General features: G+C 48.3%; 2 protein-coding genes and 2 non-coding genes across 4 annotated transcripts in view; 2 read left to right on the forward strand and 2 right to left on the reverse strand.

The window, feature by feature from the left end:
- Positions 1-16,788, reverse strand: part of LOC127041343 (zinc finger protein 551-like) — an 804,136-nt gene that overhangs the window by 35,114 nt on the left and 752,234 nt on the right. The window lies entirely within an intron of this gene.
- LOC127041337 (translation initiation factor IF-2-like) overlaps positions 1-16,788 on the forward strand; it is a 126,328-nt gene that overhangs the window by 12,777 nt on the left and 96,763 nt on the right. The gene's annotated exons all lie outside the window — the stretch shown is intronic.
- Positions 5,486-5,601, reverse strand: LOC127041374 (U5 spliceosomal RNA). The gene has a single exon (XR_007771658.1). It is a non-coding gene; the product is annotated as a U5 spliceosomal RNA (small nuclear RNA).
- LOC127041367 (U1 spliceosomal RNA) lies at positions 9,111-9,274 on the forward strand. Its single transcript, XR_007771651.1, has one exon. It is a non-coding gene; the product is annotated as a U1 spliceosomal RNA (small nuclear RNA).

Genomic DNA, 16,788 nt, shown 5'->3' on the forward strand with positions numbered 1-16,788 from the left:
TGCCTCTGCTCCTTCTCAGTTAAAGGCCAGGCTCATCTCCTCTCCCCTGGGCTTGGGTTTACAGCAACACAAACTTTATTAAAATAAAATAATAAACAGGGTTTACTTTAAATATTCTAAATCTGTCCAAATTTTAGTACTGAATCCAAAGTTTTCTTAAAGATTCCATCAGTAACCAAAACCTAAATGAAAATTGAAACCAAAAACAAGGCTTAATTTAAAACCTGAAAATTAAGAAAAACTTTGTTTGCAAAAATAAAAACTAACAAATGCTGAAAATTAATAATTTCAACATTTTATCAAAAAAGTGTGCTACAGCAGAATGATAAAATAACATCAAATAAATAAGCATGACCACTAAAACCTCCTGTAAAGGAACTGAATCCTTGAATACTGGTCAAATCTATAAAATATGCTGAACTATGTCAAAACTGGTGTTGCAGGTCAGACATTCAAATCCAGAAAATGTCAATTAAAAGCTCCATTCCAACTAAAAAAACTAAAACACCCCAATAAACCAAAATGGTCACAGCCTGAAACAAACCTACACAGAAGCAAAATTAAACCTGTACCAACACTGGAACAAACTATGTAAATTTCTAATTCTAACTTCTTGTTTCTCCCAGGAGGAAGGTGTTTTGCACCCCAGTAACCGGGCTGTCACTGCAGCTTTCCTTTCACTAAATAAGATTTTTACCAAATATAAATTGCCCTCCAATTTCTCTAAGAGAAATTGAAATTGTATCTTTGTACTAATATCCCAAGTGTGCAAGTCCATCCCCTCAGAGCAGCCTCACACCCTGAGGCCAGGGGAGAATCCCAACTGGTTTGTGCATTTGTAAACCTGGGGCCTGAAGCTGATGAGAGAAAGGGAAATGACCAATCTTGGAACTTTCCGATACCACCTGCGGGGAGCACAGGGATTTGACTGAGTGACATCCTGGCTAATTTTCACCTTGGTGTCTGCCAGCAGGCTCCGCTGGATAGCTCGGGAGTGACTTGACCATGGCAGCACCCTATTTACATATTAAAAGCTGGCATTTTGGGGCCAATGGGGTGAAATGTGAGTACTTTTGGGGTTGGGACCCACATGAGAAGGGATGTGGACAAACTGGAGAGAGTCCAGCAAAGTGCAATAAAAATGATTAGGGGACTGAGACACACGACTTACGAGAACCTACAGGCCATATCCTGTATGTTAAGCTAAGGCAAAGTTAGCATATCTATATTGTGACCTTTTACTCAGAGAGGAAAATCAACCTTTATCATGTTACTTAAATAGATAAGTACCCATGCCTGTCCAAGACCTTTACTTAGACCAATCGACAATGGAGAATGGCATAGGGTTTTTTTCAGTGTTGTACCCACAGATTTAACAGGTACACTACAAGGTAACTTATGTGCATATTTACATGTCATCAACAAGCACAAACATACTAGTGTATAAAGTAAATGTACCCTAATGTTTTGTGGGTGAGGAATGAAATTTGGGCATACGAGGAAGAATTTCCGGCCCTTCTGCCCTATGAAAGAGGTAACCCACCTTGCTAGAGCACTTCGCTCTATCATTCTGACTTACTTCCTCCACTCTCTCTCTATGTACTATCAGTAGGCTGTACTCGTTCTTAAACTTTAAGTTTCAAGGGAACTAGGCTAAGTTCGGTTTCCCTAAGTTGTTATTCTTTGTTTATTAGGTTTTGATTTTAAGTTTAACATATTCAAGTAAACCCTAAGTAACACTAGCTTTTTCTAAGTACTGCATCTTTCACTTAAGAATTGAGAAACCTGAACTGCAAGGCTGGTCCTGTGTCTCTTACCACCAGGTTATCAAGGAAGGCTGTGAGTATATTAATCAAAACTTTGTTGCATATAATTCCATATGCATCTTTTGAATAGCAGTAATGCAACTGTAACTTTGTAACTCAATTAAATTAAATTAAATGTAAGCTAATCAATTAAATTTTCATCAAATTATCCACATTAATATTATTAGTACACCCTACATCAGGCTACATGGGACAGAGAGTTGGAGTGCAGAGGGATGAAGGCACTGGCTCTGGGGGTGCAGACTCTGGGGTGGGGTTAGAATGAGATATTCAGGGTGCAGTAGAGGACTCAGAGTTAGGATAGAGAATTGGCTGTGAATGCTCTGGAATGAGGCCAGGAAAAACAAAATTTAGATGGAAGAGAGAAATCAAGGTAGAGCAAAAAGCAGAGAAGAAGTGTGTGATTTTAGCTGTAGAGGAAGAAAACATCTCTGTTTGTCTTCTCTCACCAAAGCATCAAAGAACCAGATGAAAGACATCTCTCCCTCACTGCAACAACAATTCTAGTTGACCTGGACTGAGAAAGGAAACCTTCTCCTTTGCAGTACTAGCAGACCTGGACTGAGTCATGAACACCCTCTCCAATCTGGTGTTCCTGGCCTGGGACAGGGGAGGGGCTCCTCTCTTCTCCATTTGGGACATGGTGGGATGAGAGAAGTGACAGGGCTTTACGGGAAATAATTATTTGCCTGATTCATGTGCAAGTCCTAATCCTTGTTAACCCAAACAAACCGTTTATCCTGCATGCTGATGCCAGTTTGGAGGGTCTGGGAGCAGTCCCGTACCAGGAAGTGGAAGGAAATGTAAATCTGTAGGCTTTGTCAGCTGAGGACTGTCTGATAGCGAAACTCACTATCCCATTCACCAGCAGCAGTTCTTGGTATTGAAATAGGCCATCACTGAGAAATTTCAAGACTAATTGTGTTGTGCTTAGTTTCAGGTGTGGACAGAGAACAATCCACTGACTTATGTGTTAACAAGAGCTAAGCTGGATGCTACAAGGCAGAGGTGGGTGGCTACTCTTGCTAACCATAACTTCGCATTCAATACCAATGAGTTGGTATAATAAGGAATGTGATTTATCAGGACCACCAATTCTTGGCTGGGGGGGAGGATGTAAGCAGGGTGAGAATACACTCTACCCTGCCATCTGTTGGTGATCTGTTGTAAAGGCCTTTTGAGGCTGATGTCATTTGCATGGTTCCACCCACCCCAGATTGCATGATGGGGGTGCCTGTCCAAAGGGTCATTTTGGCTGCTGTGGGATCCCCAGTCTCTTTCTTATTAGGGCAGGGGTAATAAAGTGCAGTTATTCTGGTGATATAAATCAAGGACAGTAGAACAGTACTTAGCAGTTCGTGATTTTGGAACTCACCTGAACCTACATAAATCTCGTTAGGCAAGGGACGTGGGTTCCAAAGCATAGTGAAATGAGAGAAATTGAAAAAGGATGTTTGTATTTTGTTAGCACAGTTTTTTTGTGAAATCTGTAAATGCAAGCTTTATGTATCTCCCTAGATTAAAAAATAGAGCTTTTATAGTTTGAACACATATTTGCACCTATACCACAGATAAAAAGTCATTAATGATTAAAGGCACTTTTTAGACATACATAAACTGCTGGGCTGGTATCTCATTTCCACCCTAAAACTTGTAAACAACTCCATAGATGGGTAAAATGCTCCTTACGGCTCAAACGGCAAGGAAATTTTGCAGATTGCACACTGGAACAGCAGCTGTGGGACACAACTTCCAAATTCTTAGTCACAGGTAAGCAGGCAGGTTTATGCAAATTCTGGACTCTGGGACCAGAGCTGGGGTTGGCAGTGGGGGGGACCCAATTTTTGTAGCACATGCACCATCTCTGCAACACCAACCTTTACTACCTCACCATAACACCACACACACAGCAGCCTTTTACCTCGCAGGAACCAAAGCATACCCTGAAAAAAACGAAGTGGTACAAGCTTAAAGCAAATGATTGCAGTACTAACAACAACTCAAAGAGATTCTAAAATGTCTTCTGTCTTTACACACCATGGACAGTAGAAAGAAAACCTACAAGCACAGGCCACCAAAAACCAAACAAACACCCATTCCAAACTCCCACAAGCTTTGGGTCTTTGGAACCCAGACCCCTTAATGGGTGAATAGTTTTCAGGCGAGGGTGAAGCTCTCAGGCCTCAAATGCCAGGTACAGTTACTCTCTCCTTGATCCAGAACGAACAGGAAAATACACTGCATTACTCCTGCCCCAATAACAAAGAGACTGGGGATCCCACAGCAGCTGAAATGACCGTTTGGACAAGCACTCCCATCATGCAATCCGGAGTGGGTGGAACCATGCAAATGACATCAGCCTCAAAAGGCCTTTACAACAGATCACCAACAGATGGCAGGGTAGAGTTCATAGCGACCCTGCTTAACCTAGGGCTACGTCTACACTACAGCATAAAATAGAAATTATTAAAACCAGATTTACAAAACCGGTTTTATAAAATCGATTTTACGCATCCACACTAGGGCACATTACTTTGGTGGTGTGTGTCCATGATCCTAGACTACAATCGATTTCTGGAGCGGTGCACTCTGGGTAGCTCAGTAAAAGAATGGGACCAATAACTTCAATTTCCATCCACACTAACCCTAAATTGATATAGTAATATCGATTTTAGGGTTACTCCTCTCATTGAGCAGGAGTACAGAAATCGATTTTAAGACCCCTTAAAATCGATTTGAAGTGCCTTGTAGCATGGACGGGTACAGCGTTAAATCGATTTAACACTGTTTAAATCGATTTAACGCTGTAGTGTGGACCCTAACTCTTACAGCAAACCAGGGCAAAGAAAGCCTATGCAAGCGCTATTCCGCAGACCCGATGCTCTTTTCTGCTCCTTCCCACCGAACTATCTCAAACATACAGTCAATTGCATCAAAGCAATTCCTCACTATTTGGGGCATTGGTGCCCCTTAGTCCCCCTGAGGTGATCGGCTGGTTCCTTCTGGCCTTAAACGCTAGGTAGGAATCTGACTCAAAGGGCCACAACCTTCCTCCTCTTCTGCTCCTATGAACTATCCCTCATCTGGGCAAAACCTTTGAAAACACTGGTGTTTTCCCAACAGGAAAGGGATGGACAATTTCTCGTCTGTGGGGAGGCGAGGGAAACCATGCAATCACCTTCTTGAAGGTATATCAAGGAGGGCGGCGTAAGAACCCTCAAGGACTAGATAAAGAATGCAGCTCTTTAACTGACCTTCCAACAACGACAAACTAAAATCTGCAAGAGCAGCCTTTCAACTCAGGGGCCCAATAACAAGCTGTTGCCAATAACTAATCGCAGAGTTACAAATGACTCCAAACCATACACTCTTGGGACAAACCAAACCTTAACACAAACAACACCGCATTTATTTGCTGCTCTTCAACCGTGATAAACAATAACTTCTGAAACCAAAGAGCCAGCAGAATACCCATCACAAAAGTGTCCCCTGCTAGATAGGAAACCATCTCATTAACACGATGAGCTCAAATTAAAATAAAATAACGGGATAGAAAATCCCAAACAGTCATTTTCAGAGCTCTGAGTTGTTTATAGGAAAGCTCGAGCCACTGACACCAGTTCAGGTAGCCCCCTTCTGTTCTTTTCACAACAGAGAACAGCCTCACCAAAGCAAAGCCTCAAAAAATTGGGTACAAACTCATAAATGTTCCTCTCCACGGAAATCCTTAGTAAAAGGCGAAAGATTTATACGAACTGAAGAGAAAACAGAGTACATAGAAGACAGGGCAGAGGCGCTGCCGGGACAACCGCGTATGCTACCACAAGTCAGGGTGAGTACTCTCACAGCCCGCTAAACCGCAGAGCTTTTAGAGGAAATGGAATTGAACCGATTGACAGCCCGAGTTGGATCATGGGAACCGGGGACACAGGGAGTAAAACTAGCCCCTTGACCAGGGACTCGCTTCTCTGCGCGCAGTGCACTGTGAGTATACAAATAAGATGCTCTGGCCATCTCCGGCACTCAAAGGAGTCTTTTCTCCGGGCTGCCTCTGCTCCTTCCCCAGCTGGGCGGAGATTGGGATGCGGCGAGGGTGGGGAAGCTGCTCTCCTGAGACAGTCCCACTGATGCCCAGGCACATGGAGGACGGAGCCCGGACGAGAAGCAAGAGGGCACTTCGCCCACAGCTAAAATCTGGAGAAAGAGCACACACTTTGCCAAGGAACAGGAGGCGGGATCTCGGACATGAGATTCTATTTGCCGGCCGGGGTGCGACCCCGCGTTGTACCTGCTGCTTGGTCTGCCTCTGCTGCAAAGTAGCTCGCCTCAGATCCTTGGAGTTCCCTGAGCTGCAGCTCGCCCTGATGCACGGGAACAGCTTAAAAATCATGGACTCTAAGGCTACGTCTACACTACAGCATAAAATCGAAATTATTAAAACCGGTTTTATAAAATCGATTTTACGCGTCCACACTAGGGCACATTAATTCGGTGGTGTGCGTCCATGGTCCTAGGCTACCATCGATTTCCGGAGCGGTGCACTCTGGGTAGCTACAATAAAAGAATGAGACCAATAACTTTAATTTCCATCCACACTAACCCTAAATCAATATAGTAATATCGATTTTAGGGTTACTCCTCTCGTTGGGGAGGAGTACAGAAATCGATTTTAAGAGCCCTTAATATCGATTTAAAGTGCCTTGTAGAGTGGACGGGTACAACGTTAAATCGATTTAACGCTGTTTAAATCGATTTAACGCTGTAGTGTGGACCAGGCCTCAGGGTTGGAAGGGACCTCAGGAGGTCATCTAGTCCAACCCAATCCCCAAATAAATCATCCCGGCCAGGGCTTTGTCAAGCCTGACCTTGAAAACCTCTAAGGAAGGAGATTCCACCACGTCCATTGGAATAGGGAACCCATTCCAATGCTTCACCTCCCTCCTCGTTAAAAAAGGTTTTCATAATATCCACCCGCCACCTTCCCAACCACAACTTGGAACCATTGCTCCTTGTTCTGTCATCTGGTACCACTGAGAACAGTTTAGATCCATCCTCTTTGGAACCCCCTTTCAGGTAGTTGGAAGCAGCGATCAATCCCCCCTCATTCTTCTCTTCTGCAGACTAAACAATCCCAGTTCCCTCAGCCTCTCATCTTAAGTCATGTCTTCCAGCCCCCGCACCCACCCCACAATCATTTTTCTTGCCCTAGGCTGGACTCTTTTCAGTTTTTCCACATCCTTATAGTGTGGGGGCCAAAACTGGACACGGTACTCCAGATGAGGCCTCACCAATGTCGAATAGAAGGGAACGATCACGTCCCTCCATCTGCTGGCAATGCCCCTACGTATGCAGTCCAAAATGCCGTTAGCCTTCTTGGCAACAAGGGCACACTGTCGACTCATAGGCAGCTTCTCGTCCACTTTAACCCCTGGGTTATTTTCTGCAGAACTGCTGCCTAGCCATTCGGTCCCTAGTCTGGAGCAGTGCGTGGGATTCTTCCGTCCTAAGTGTAGGAATGGGCAATTGTCCGTGTTGAACCTCATCAGGTGTCTTTTGGCCCAATCCTCTAACTTGTCTAGGTCCCTCTGTATCCTATCCCTACCCTCCAGCGTATCGACCGCTCCTCCTAGTTTAGTGTCATCTGCAAACTTGCTGAGAGGGCAGTCCACGCCATCCTCCAGAACATTAATGAAGATATTGAACACAACCGGCCCCAGGACCGACCCCTGGGGCACGCCGCTTGATATCGGCTGCCAATTAGACGTGGAGCCATCGATCACTACCCGACGACCTAGCCAGCTTTCTCTCAATCTTATAGTCCATTCATCCAGCCCATACTTCTTGAACTTGCCGACAAGAATACTGTGGGAGATGATTGTATCAAAAGTTTGATAAAATCAAGGAATAACACGTCCATTGCTTTCCCCTCATCCCCAGACCCAGTTATCTCCTCACAAAAGGCAATTCGGTTAGTCAGGCGTGACTTGCCCTTGCTGAATCCATGCTGACTGCTGCTGATCACTTGCCTCTCCTCTGAGTGCTTCAGAATTGATTCCTCGAGGACCTGCTCCATGATTTTTCCAGGGACTGAAGTGAAGCTGACTGGCCTGTAGTTCCCCGCATCCTCCTTCTTTCTTCCCTTTTTTAACGATGGGCACTGCATTAGCCTTTTTCCAGTCATCTGGGACCTCCCCCGATCACCATGAGTTTTCAAAGATAATAGCCAATGGCCCTGCAATTACACCCGCCAACTCCTTTAGCACCCTCGGATGCAGCGCATCCAGCCCCACGGATTCGTGCTCCTCCAGCTTTTCTAAATAGTCTCAAACCACTTCTTTCTCCACAGGGGGCCGGTCAACTCCTCTCCATGCTGTGCTGCCCACTGCAGCAGTCTGGGAGCTGATTTTGTTCGTGAAGACGGGGGTGGGGTGGGGGAAAGCATTGACTACCTTAGCTTTTTTCACATCCTCTGTCACTAGGTTGCCTCTCTCATTCAGTAAGGGGCCCACAGTTTCCTTGACTGTCTTCTTCTTGCTAACATACCTGAAGAAACCCTGCTTCTTGTTACTCTTAACATCTCTTGCTAGCTGCAACTCCAAGCCTGAGTTGCCCTTCCTGATTTCGCTCCTGCCTGCCCGAGCAATAGTTTTATACTCCTCCCTGGTCATTTGTCCAATCTTCCACTTCTTCCAACGGCGGTGCCTGCCAGTGCACTCAGCCTCACTTGGCAGGTAACAAAAGGGATGGAGTGGCCTTCCAGTTTCTGGAGAGCGGCTGACAACACCCGACCTTCTGCACTGAGGAAAAACTGACGTGAAGCAAGGCAGGGGAGGTCGTTCTTGTATTGGACCAACTTCCGGTGGGGAGAGAGAGCAGCAAAATGCAAGCTGCACTCTTTCCCCAGCAGCAGCTGGTCCATGTCGTCTCTCTGATAGCCTGGATGCCTGGGACGGGACCCGGCTTCAACTCCAGGGCACGCAAGAGCCCTGGCCCGGGCAGGCAGGGGGAAGGGCCCGAGCGGAGGGGTGGAGCCGCATGAGCGTGGATGCAGATCTGTGTGCGAGCAGAGCATTGTGGGAGCAGAGACAGGCTGCCCGGCAGGGCCCGCCTTTGGCCCCGCGAGCTCGGCATGGAGAAGGGAGGGGCCTCGGGGACGCGGCGGGGCAGCTGTCGGCAGTGGGGGCCGGTGTGGGCGAGGCCGGGGGTTCGGGGCGCTGCGGTCTGCCCCGCGTCTTATAAGTCTGGGGAGAGCGAGGGCAGGTGGCAGCTGGGCAGTAGGACCTCATACTTACCTGGCAGGGGAAATACCATGATCACGGAGGTGGTTTTCCCAGGGTGAGGCTCATCCATTGCACTGTGGGTGTGCTGACTCTTGCGATTTCCCCAAATGTGGGAAACTCAACTGCATAATTTGTGGTAGTGGGGGACTGCGTCCGTGCTCTCCCCTGGTGATTGGTTGAAAAGACAGAAAAACTGAGATGCTTTGGGGAGTGCTGTTCAGTGGGCTGGGGATGCTTGGTCTGCTGTGTGCTTGGTTTGCTTTGACAAAAGCCATTTTGCTTCTCTGTCTTTCTGACTGTTCTTTTCCTTAGGTCTTGGCACCTTTGTCATTGCTGCTGATAATGGGGCCAAGGGAGAGAAAACAAAGCTCAGCTCTGAAACTTTACTTGTGGCTTCCAAGGCTCTGTACTTTCTTGACCTTCCGTGGTCTTTTGCAGCTGATCTGCTCTCTAGTCTGCTTTTGCCGGGGTGGGGGCTTGGACCAATGCCTTCTTTTGCTCTAAGGGGAGCTGCCCGCCCGCCTGCTCTGCTTCTTTCCCTGCGCCTGTCCAAAAGGCCTGTCCTGCCCGGTCCCCTCGTCCACCAGGCAGCCTCGCCCCCTGCCCTGGGGCTGTTTTGGCTTTTGCTGTCTGTTCTTGTCTCTTGGTGGCCTCCCTGTCTGTGCTACGGAGACCAGGCTGTCAGAACCCTGTGCTGGAGGAGGTCTTTCCATTGCTTAAGGCCCCCCGCCTCCCCGAATGCCCTTAGCTACGCTGGGGCTTAGGGCGGCGTGGCCGCGTCGCCCAGGAGTGAGGTTCCCTTTTGCGCACCCCTGACGGATGGAGCTGTTTTGACTTAACTCTTCGGGACGCTCTAACCCTCAGGCCTAGTCTGTACGGGGAACGTAAATCGGCGCAGCTACGTCAGTCCAGGCCTTGGTGGGAAGAATTTTTCCGTCGACCTAGCTCCCGCCTTTTGGGGAGGTGGATGGCCTGCACCAACGAGGAAAACCCTCTCCAGGACCCTTCTCCGGGAACAGTGCCTTTCCATTTGGGGAGATTATGCTGACCTGTGACTACCAATCTCTCACTGTTAACTCTTACAGCAAACCAGGGCAAAGAAAGCCTATGCAAGCACTATTCTGCAGCCCCGATGCTCTTTTCTGCTCCTTCCCACCGTAGGTTAAGCAGGGTGGCTATGAACTCTAGCCTGCCATCTTTTGGTGATCTGTTGTAAAGGCTTTTTGAGGCTGCGGTCATTTGCATGGTTCCACCCACCCCGGATTGCATGATGGGAGTGCTTGTTCAAACGGTCATTTCAGCTACTGTGGGATCCCCAGTCTCTTTGTAATTGGGGCAGGAATAATGCAGTGTATTTTCCTGTTCGTTCTGAATCAAGGAGAGAGGAACTGTACCTGGCATTTGAGGCCTGAGAGCTTCTCCCTCGCCTGTAAAGTACTCACCCATTAAGGGGTCTGGGTTCCAAAGCCCCAAAGCTTGTGGAAGGTGGGTATGGATGTTTGTTTGGTTCTTGCTGGTCCATGCTTGCTTGTAGGTTTCTTTCTTGTTGTCCATGGTGCGTAAAGACAGAGGCCTTTTTGAATCTTTTTGAGTTGTTGTTAGTGCTGCAGTTGTTTGCCTTAATGTTACGTCACTCAATCTTTTAGGGTATGCTTTGGTTCCAGAGAGGCAAAAGTCTGCTGCGTGTGTGGTATTATGGAGTGAGGTAACAAAGGTTGGTGTTGCAGAGGTGGTGCATGTGCCACAAAAATCCCCCCTGCCAACCCCAGCTCTGGTCCCTGAGTCCAGAATTTGCATAAACCCTCCTACTGACCTGTGACTAAGAATTTCGTTGCAGAGGTAGTTCGTGTGTCACAAGAGTTGTGTCCTACAGTTGATCTCTCAGGGGCCAATCTGCAAAATTTCCTTGCCGTTTGAGCTGTAAGGAGCATTTTACCCATCTATGGAGTTGTTTAAAACTTTTAGTGTGGAAACAAGATGTCAGTCCAGCAGTTTATGTATGTCTAAAAAGGACATTTAGTCATTAATTACTTTTTATCTGTGGTATAGATTGAAATATGTATTAGAACTATAAAAGCTCTATTTTTAAACTAGAGAGATACATAAGACCTAAAACTTGCATTTAGAAATTTCACAAGAAATCTGTACTAGCAAATACAAACATTCTTTTTCAATCTCTCTTATTTCACAATGCTTTGGAACCCATGTCCCTTGCCTAACGAGATTTATGTAGGTTCGGGTGAGTTCCGAAATCATGAACTGCTAAGTACCATTCTACTGTCCTTGATTTATATCACCGGAATAACTGCACTTTATTACCCCTGCCCTAATAAGAAAGAGACTGGGGATCCCACAGCAGCCAAAATGACCCTTTGGACAGGCACCCCCATCATGCAATCTGGGGTGGGTGGAACCATGCAAATAACATCAGCCTCAAAAGGCCTTTACAACAGATCACCAACAGATGGCAGGGTAGGGTTCATAGCGACCCTGCTTACATTCTCCCCCAGCCAAGAATTGGTGGTCCTGATAAATCACATTTCCTATTATACCAACTCATTGGTATTGAATGCAAAGTTATGGCTAGCAAAAGTAGCCACCCACCTCTGCCTTGTAGCATCCAGCTTAGCCCTTGTTAACACATAAGTCAGTGGATTGTTCTCTGTCCACACCTGAAACTGAGCACCACACAAGTAGTCTCGAAATTTCTCAATGATGGCCCATTTCAAGACCAAGAACTGCTGCTGGTGGATGGGATAGTGAGTTTTGCTATCAGACAGTCCTCAGCTGGCAAAGCCTACAGATTTACATTTCCTTCCACTTCCTGGTACGGAACTGCTCCCAGACTCTCCAAACTGGCATCAGCATGCAGGATAAACGGTTTGTTTGGGTTAACAAGGACTAGGGCTCTCACATGAATCAGGCAAATAATTATTTCCCATAAAGCCCTGTTACTTCTCTCATCCTGCCATGTCCCAAATGGAGAAGAGAGGAGCCCCTCCCGTGTCCCAGGCCAGGAACACCAGATTGGAGGGGGTCAGGGGAGGGGAGGGGAGGAGAGGATCGGAGAGGATCGGATCGGATCGGATCGGATCCTGTTCCTGATCCTGATCCTGATCCTGATCCTGATCCAGTCCAGCTCTGCTAGTGTTGCAAAGGAAAAGATTTCCTTTCTCAGCCTAGGTCAACTTGAATTGTTGTTGCAGTGGGGGAGAGATGTTTCTCATCTGGTTCTTAGATGCTTTGGTGAGAGGGGACAGGAAGAGGTTTTTTCTTTCCTCTGCAGCTCGAATCACACACTTCTTTTCTGCTTTTTGCTCTAGCTTGATTTCTCTCTTTCATCTCAATTTTCTGTTTCCTGGCCTCATTCCTGAGCATTCACGGCCCAATTCTCTATCCTAACTCTGAGTCCTCTACTGCACCCTGAATGTCTCATTCTAAACCTACCCCAGAGTCTGGACCCCCAGAGCCAGTGCCTTCATCCCTCTGCACTCCAATTTTCTGCCCCATGTACCCTGATATAGGGTGTACTCATAATATTAATTTGGATAATTTGATGAAAATTTAATTGATTAGCTTACATTTTATTTAATTTAATTGAGTTACAAAGTTACAGTTGCATTACTGCTATTCAGAAGATACATATGGCATTATATGCAACAAAGTTTTGGTTAATATACTCACAGCCTTCCTTGATAACCTGGTGGTAAGAGACACAGGACCAGCCTTGCAGTTCAGGTTTCTCAATTCTTAAGTGAAAGATGAAGTGCTTCGAAAAAGCTAGTGTTACTTAGGGTTTACTTGTATATGTTAAACTTAAAATCAAAACCTAATAAACAAAGACTAAAAACGTAGGGAAACCGAACTTAGCCTAGTTCCCTTGAAACTTAAAGTTTAAGAACAAGTACAGCCTGCTGATAGTACATAGAGAGAGAGTGGAGGAAGTAAGTCAGAATGATAGAGCAAAGTGCTCTAGCAAGGTGGGTTACCTCTATTATAGGGCACAAGGGCCGGAAATCCTTCCTCCTATGCCCAAATTTCATTCCTCACCCACAAAACATTAGGGTACATTTACTTCATAGGCTAGTATGTTTGTGCTTGCTGATGACATGTACATATGCACATAAGTTACCTTGTAGCATACCTGTTAAATCTGTGGGTACAACACTGAAAAAAACCCTATGCCATTCTCCATTGTCGATTGGTCTAGGTAAAGGTCTTGGACAGGCATGGGTACTTATCTATTTAAGTAACATGATAAAGGTCGATTTTCCTCTCTGAGTAAAAGGTCACAATACAGATATGCTAACTCTGCCTTAGCTTAACATACAGGATATGGCCTGTAGGTTCTCGTAAGTCATGTGTCTCAGTCCCCTAATCATTTTTATTGCCCTCTTCTGGACTCTCTCCAGTTTATACACATCCCTTCTCATGTGGGTCCCAACCCCAAAAGTACTCACATTTCACCCCATTGGCTCCAAAATGCCAGCTTTTAATATGTAAATAGGGTGCTGCCATGGTCAAGTCACTCCCGAGCTCTCCAGTGGATTCTGCTGGTGGAGAACAAGGTGAAAATTAGCCAGGATGTCACTCAGTCAAATCCCTGTGCTCCCCGCAGGTGATATCGGAAAGCTCCAAGATGGCTCATTTCCCTTTCTCTCATCAGCTTCAGGCCCCAGGGTTACAAATGCACAAACTGTCACGGAGTGTGGGGGAGTCCGGCCCTGCACCCCTCTTCCTGGGACCCACAGTGACTCTCGGCCAGCCAGTACAACAGAAGGTTTATTGGACAACAGGAACACAGGTTACAGCAGAGCTTGCAGGCACAGTCAGGACCCCTCCAACGAGTCCTTCTGGGCTTTCAGGGTGCTTGGATCCTAGCTAGGATACCCTGAATTCCACCCACACAGCCCCAAGCCCAAACTCAAAACTGCTTCCCTCCTGCCACTCCCTTCCTTTGTCCCCTTCCCGGGCCAAGGTGTTGACCTTTCCCCTCCCTTACCTAGCTCAGGTTACAGGCTCTGGCATCGTCCATCTCCTAAAGTCCTCCCCTGCTCTCCCACTCCCCACACAGACAGTCCCTACTGCATCACATCTCTCCCCCCTTCGAGACTGAACTGAGCGGGGTCACTCTGCCCAGTGACCTGGGGAAGTTCAGGGTCCCCTCTCCGGGACAACGCATCCGCTGTCAGGTTGGCACTTCCCTTCACATGGACCACGTCCATGTCATAGTCCTGCAGGAGCAGGCTCCACCTCAGGAGCTTGGCGTTGGCTCCTTTCATCTGGTGCAGCCAGGTCAGGGGAGAGTGGTCGGTGTACACGGTGAAGTGTCGCCCAAAGAGATATGGCTCTAGCTTCTTAAGGGCCCACACCATGGCCAGGCATTCCTTCTCGATGGCCGCGTAGCTTTGTTCCCGGGGTAGCAGCTTCTTACTCAGGTACACGATGGGGTGTCTCTCCCCCTTTTCATCCTCCTGCATTAACACCGCCCCCAGTCCCGTGTCTGAGGCATCGGTGAACACCATAAAGGGTTTGTCAAAATCTGGGTTTGCCAGAACTGGGTCGCTAACCAGAGCCTCCTTCAGCGCCCGGAAAGCCTCCTGGCACTGCTCAGTCCAGATCACCTTGTCTGGCTTCCCCTTTTTGCACAGTTCAGTGATGGGGCCGGCTATGGCACTGAAGTGGGGCACGAACCTTCGATAGTACCCCGCCATCCCAATAAAGGCCTGGACCTGCTTTTTGGTTTGGGGAGCAGGCCAGTCTCTGATCACCTCCACCTTGGCTGGTTCCGGCTTCAGGCAGCCGCTCCCCACCCGATGGCCCAGGTAAGATACTTCAGCCATCCCCACCTTGCACTTCTCAGCCTTTACTGTTAACCCAGCCTTCCGGAGTCGGTCCAGGACTTGTTTAACCTGGGACACGTGGTCCTCCCAGGTCTGGCTGAAGACGCAGATGTCGTCAATATACGCCACGGCAAAACTCTCCATCCCCCTCAGTAGCTGATCCACCAGGCGCTGGAAGGTGGCCGGCGCTCCCTTGAGGCCGAAGGGCAGGGTCAAAAACTCATAGAGCCCCAGAGGGGTGATAAAGGCCGATTTCAGCCTGGCATCTGCGTCCAGCGGCACTTGCCAGTAGCCTTTGGTAAGATCCATAGTGGTGAGGTACCGTGCACCTCCCAGCTTGTCTAGGAGCTCGTCAGGCCTGGGCATAGGGTAGGCATCAGATACGGTGATGGCATTGAGCTTTTGATAGTCCACACAGAACCGGATTGACCCATCCTTCTTGGGAACCAGCACTACTGGCGAGGCCCAAGGGCTGGAAGACGGCTGGATCACCCCCAAAGCCAGCATGTCCCTGACCTCTCTTTCAAGATCCTGGGCAGTTTTACCAGTGACCTGAAAAGGGGAGCATCTTATAGGGGGGTGTGACCCCGTCTCCACCCGGTGGACAGTCAAATTAGTGCGTCCAGGCTGGTTGGAAAACAGCTGTCGGTACAGATGCAGCACCCCTCTGATCTCAGCGTGCTGGCCCGGGGTCAGTTGCTCAGAGAGGGGAATCGCCTCCAGGGGGGAACCAGCTTTTGTCCCAGGGAATAGATCCACTAAGGGGTCATCTCCCTGCCCCTCCCAATGTCCACACACGGCCAACACCACATTCCCCCTGTCATAGTATGGTTTCATCATGTTCACATGGTACACCCGACGGTGATGTGCCCGGTTTGACAGCTCCACCACATAGTTTACCTCATTCAGTTGCTTGATAACCTTGAAGGGCCCTTCCCAGGCGGCCTGGAGTTTGTTTCTCCTCACGGGGATAAGAACCATCACCTGATCCCCGGTGGCGAAGGCACGGGCTCGTGCTGTGCGGTCATACCAGACCTTCTGCCTCCTCTGGGCTCGGGCCAGATTCTCCCTGGCCAGGCCCATGAGCTCGGCCAGTCTTTCCCGGAAGGTCAGGACATACTCCACCACTGACTCTCCCTCGGGAGAGGCCTTCCCCTCCCATTCGTCCCTCATCAGGTCTAGGGGCCCCCTCACCCGCCTTCCATACAACAGTTCGAAAGGTGAAAACCCGGTAGATTCCTGGGGTACCTCCCTGTACGCAAACAGCAGGTGAGGTAAGTACTTGTCCCAATCTTGCGGATGCTGGTTCATAAATGTTTTTAGCATCATCTTCAGCGTCCCGTTGAACCTTTCTACCAGCCCGTTGGACTGGGGGTGATACGCTGAGGCCCAGTTGTGCTGGACCCCACATTTCTGCCATAAGGACCGGAGCAGGGCCGACATGAAGTTGGACCCCTGGTCCGTTAAGACCTCCTTGGGGAACCCCACCCGGCTGAAAATTGTCAGCAGCGCATCTGCCACTGTGTCTGCTTCGATAGAGGACAAGGCCACCGCCTCGGGGTAGCGAGTGGCAAAATCCACCACCACCAGGATGTATTTCTTCCCTGACCGGGTCATCTTGCTGAGAGGTCCCACTATGTCCATGGCCACCTTCTGGAAAGGTTCTTCTATGATGGGTAAAGGCCTCAAAGCCGCTTTCCCCTTGTCCCGGGCCTTCCCCACCCTCTGGCAGGGGTCACAGGATTGGCAGTACTGTCGGACATGGGTAAAGACCCCAGGCCAGTAAAAGTTCTGTAGCAGCCTCTGCCTGGTGCGCCGGATTCCCTGGTGCCCTGCGAG

Source organism: Gopherus flavomarginatus, assembly GCF_025201925.1.
Source record: "Gopherus flavomarginatus isolate rGopFla2 chromosome 13 unlocalized genomic scaffold, rGopFla2.mat.asm SUPER_13_unloc_2, whole genome shotgun sequence".
Taxonomy (NCBI): Eukaryota; Metazoa; Chordata; order Testudines; family Testudinidae; genus Gopherus; species Gopherus flavomarginatus.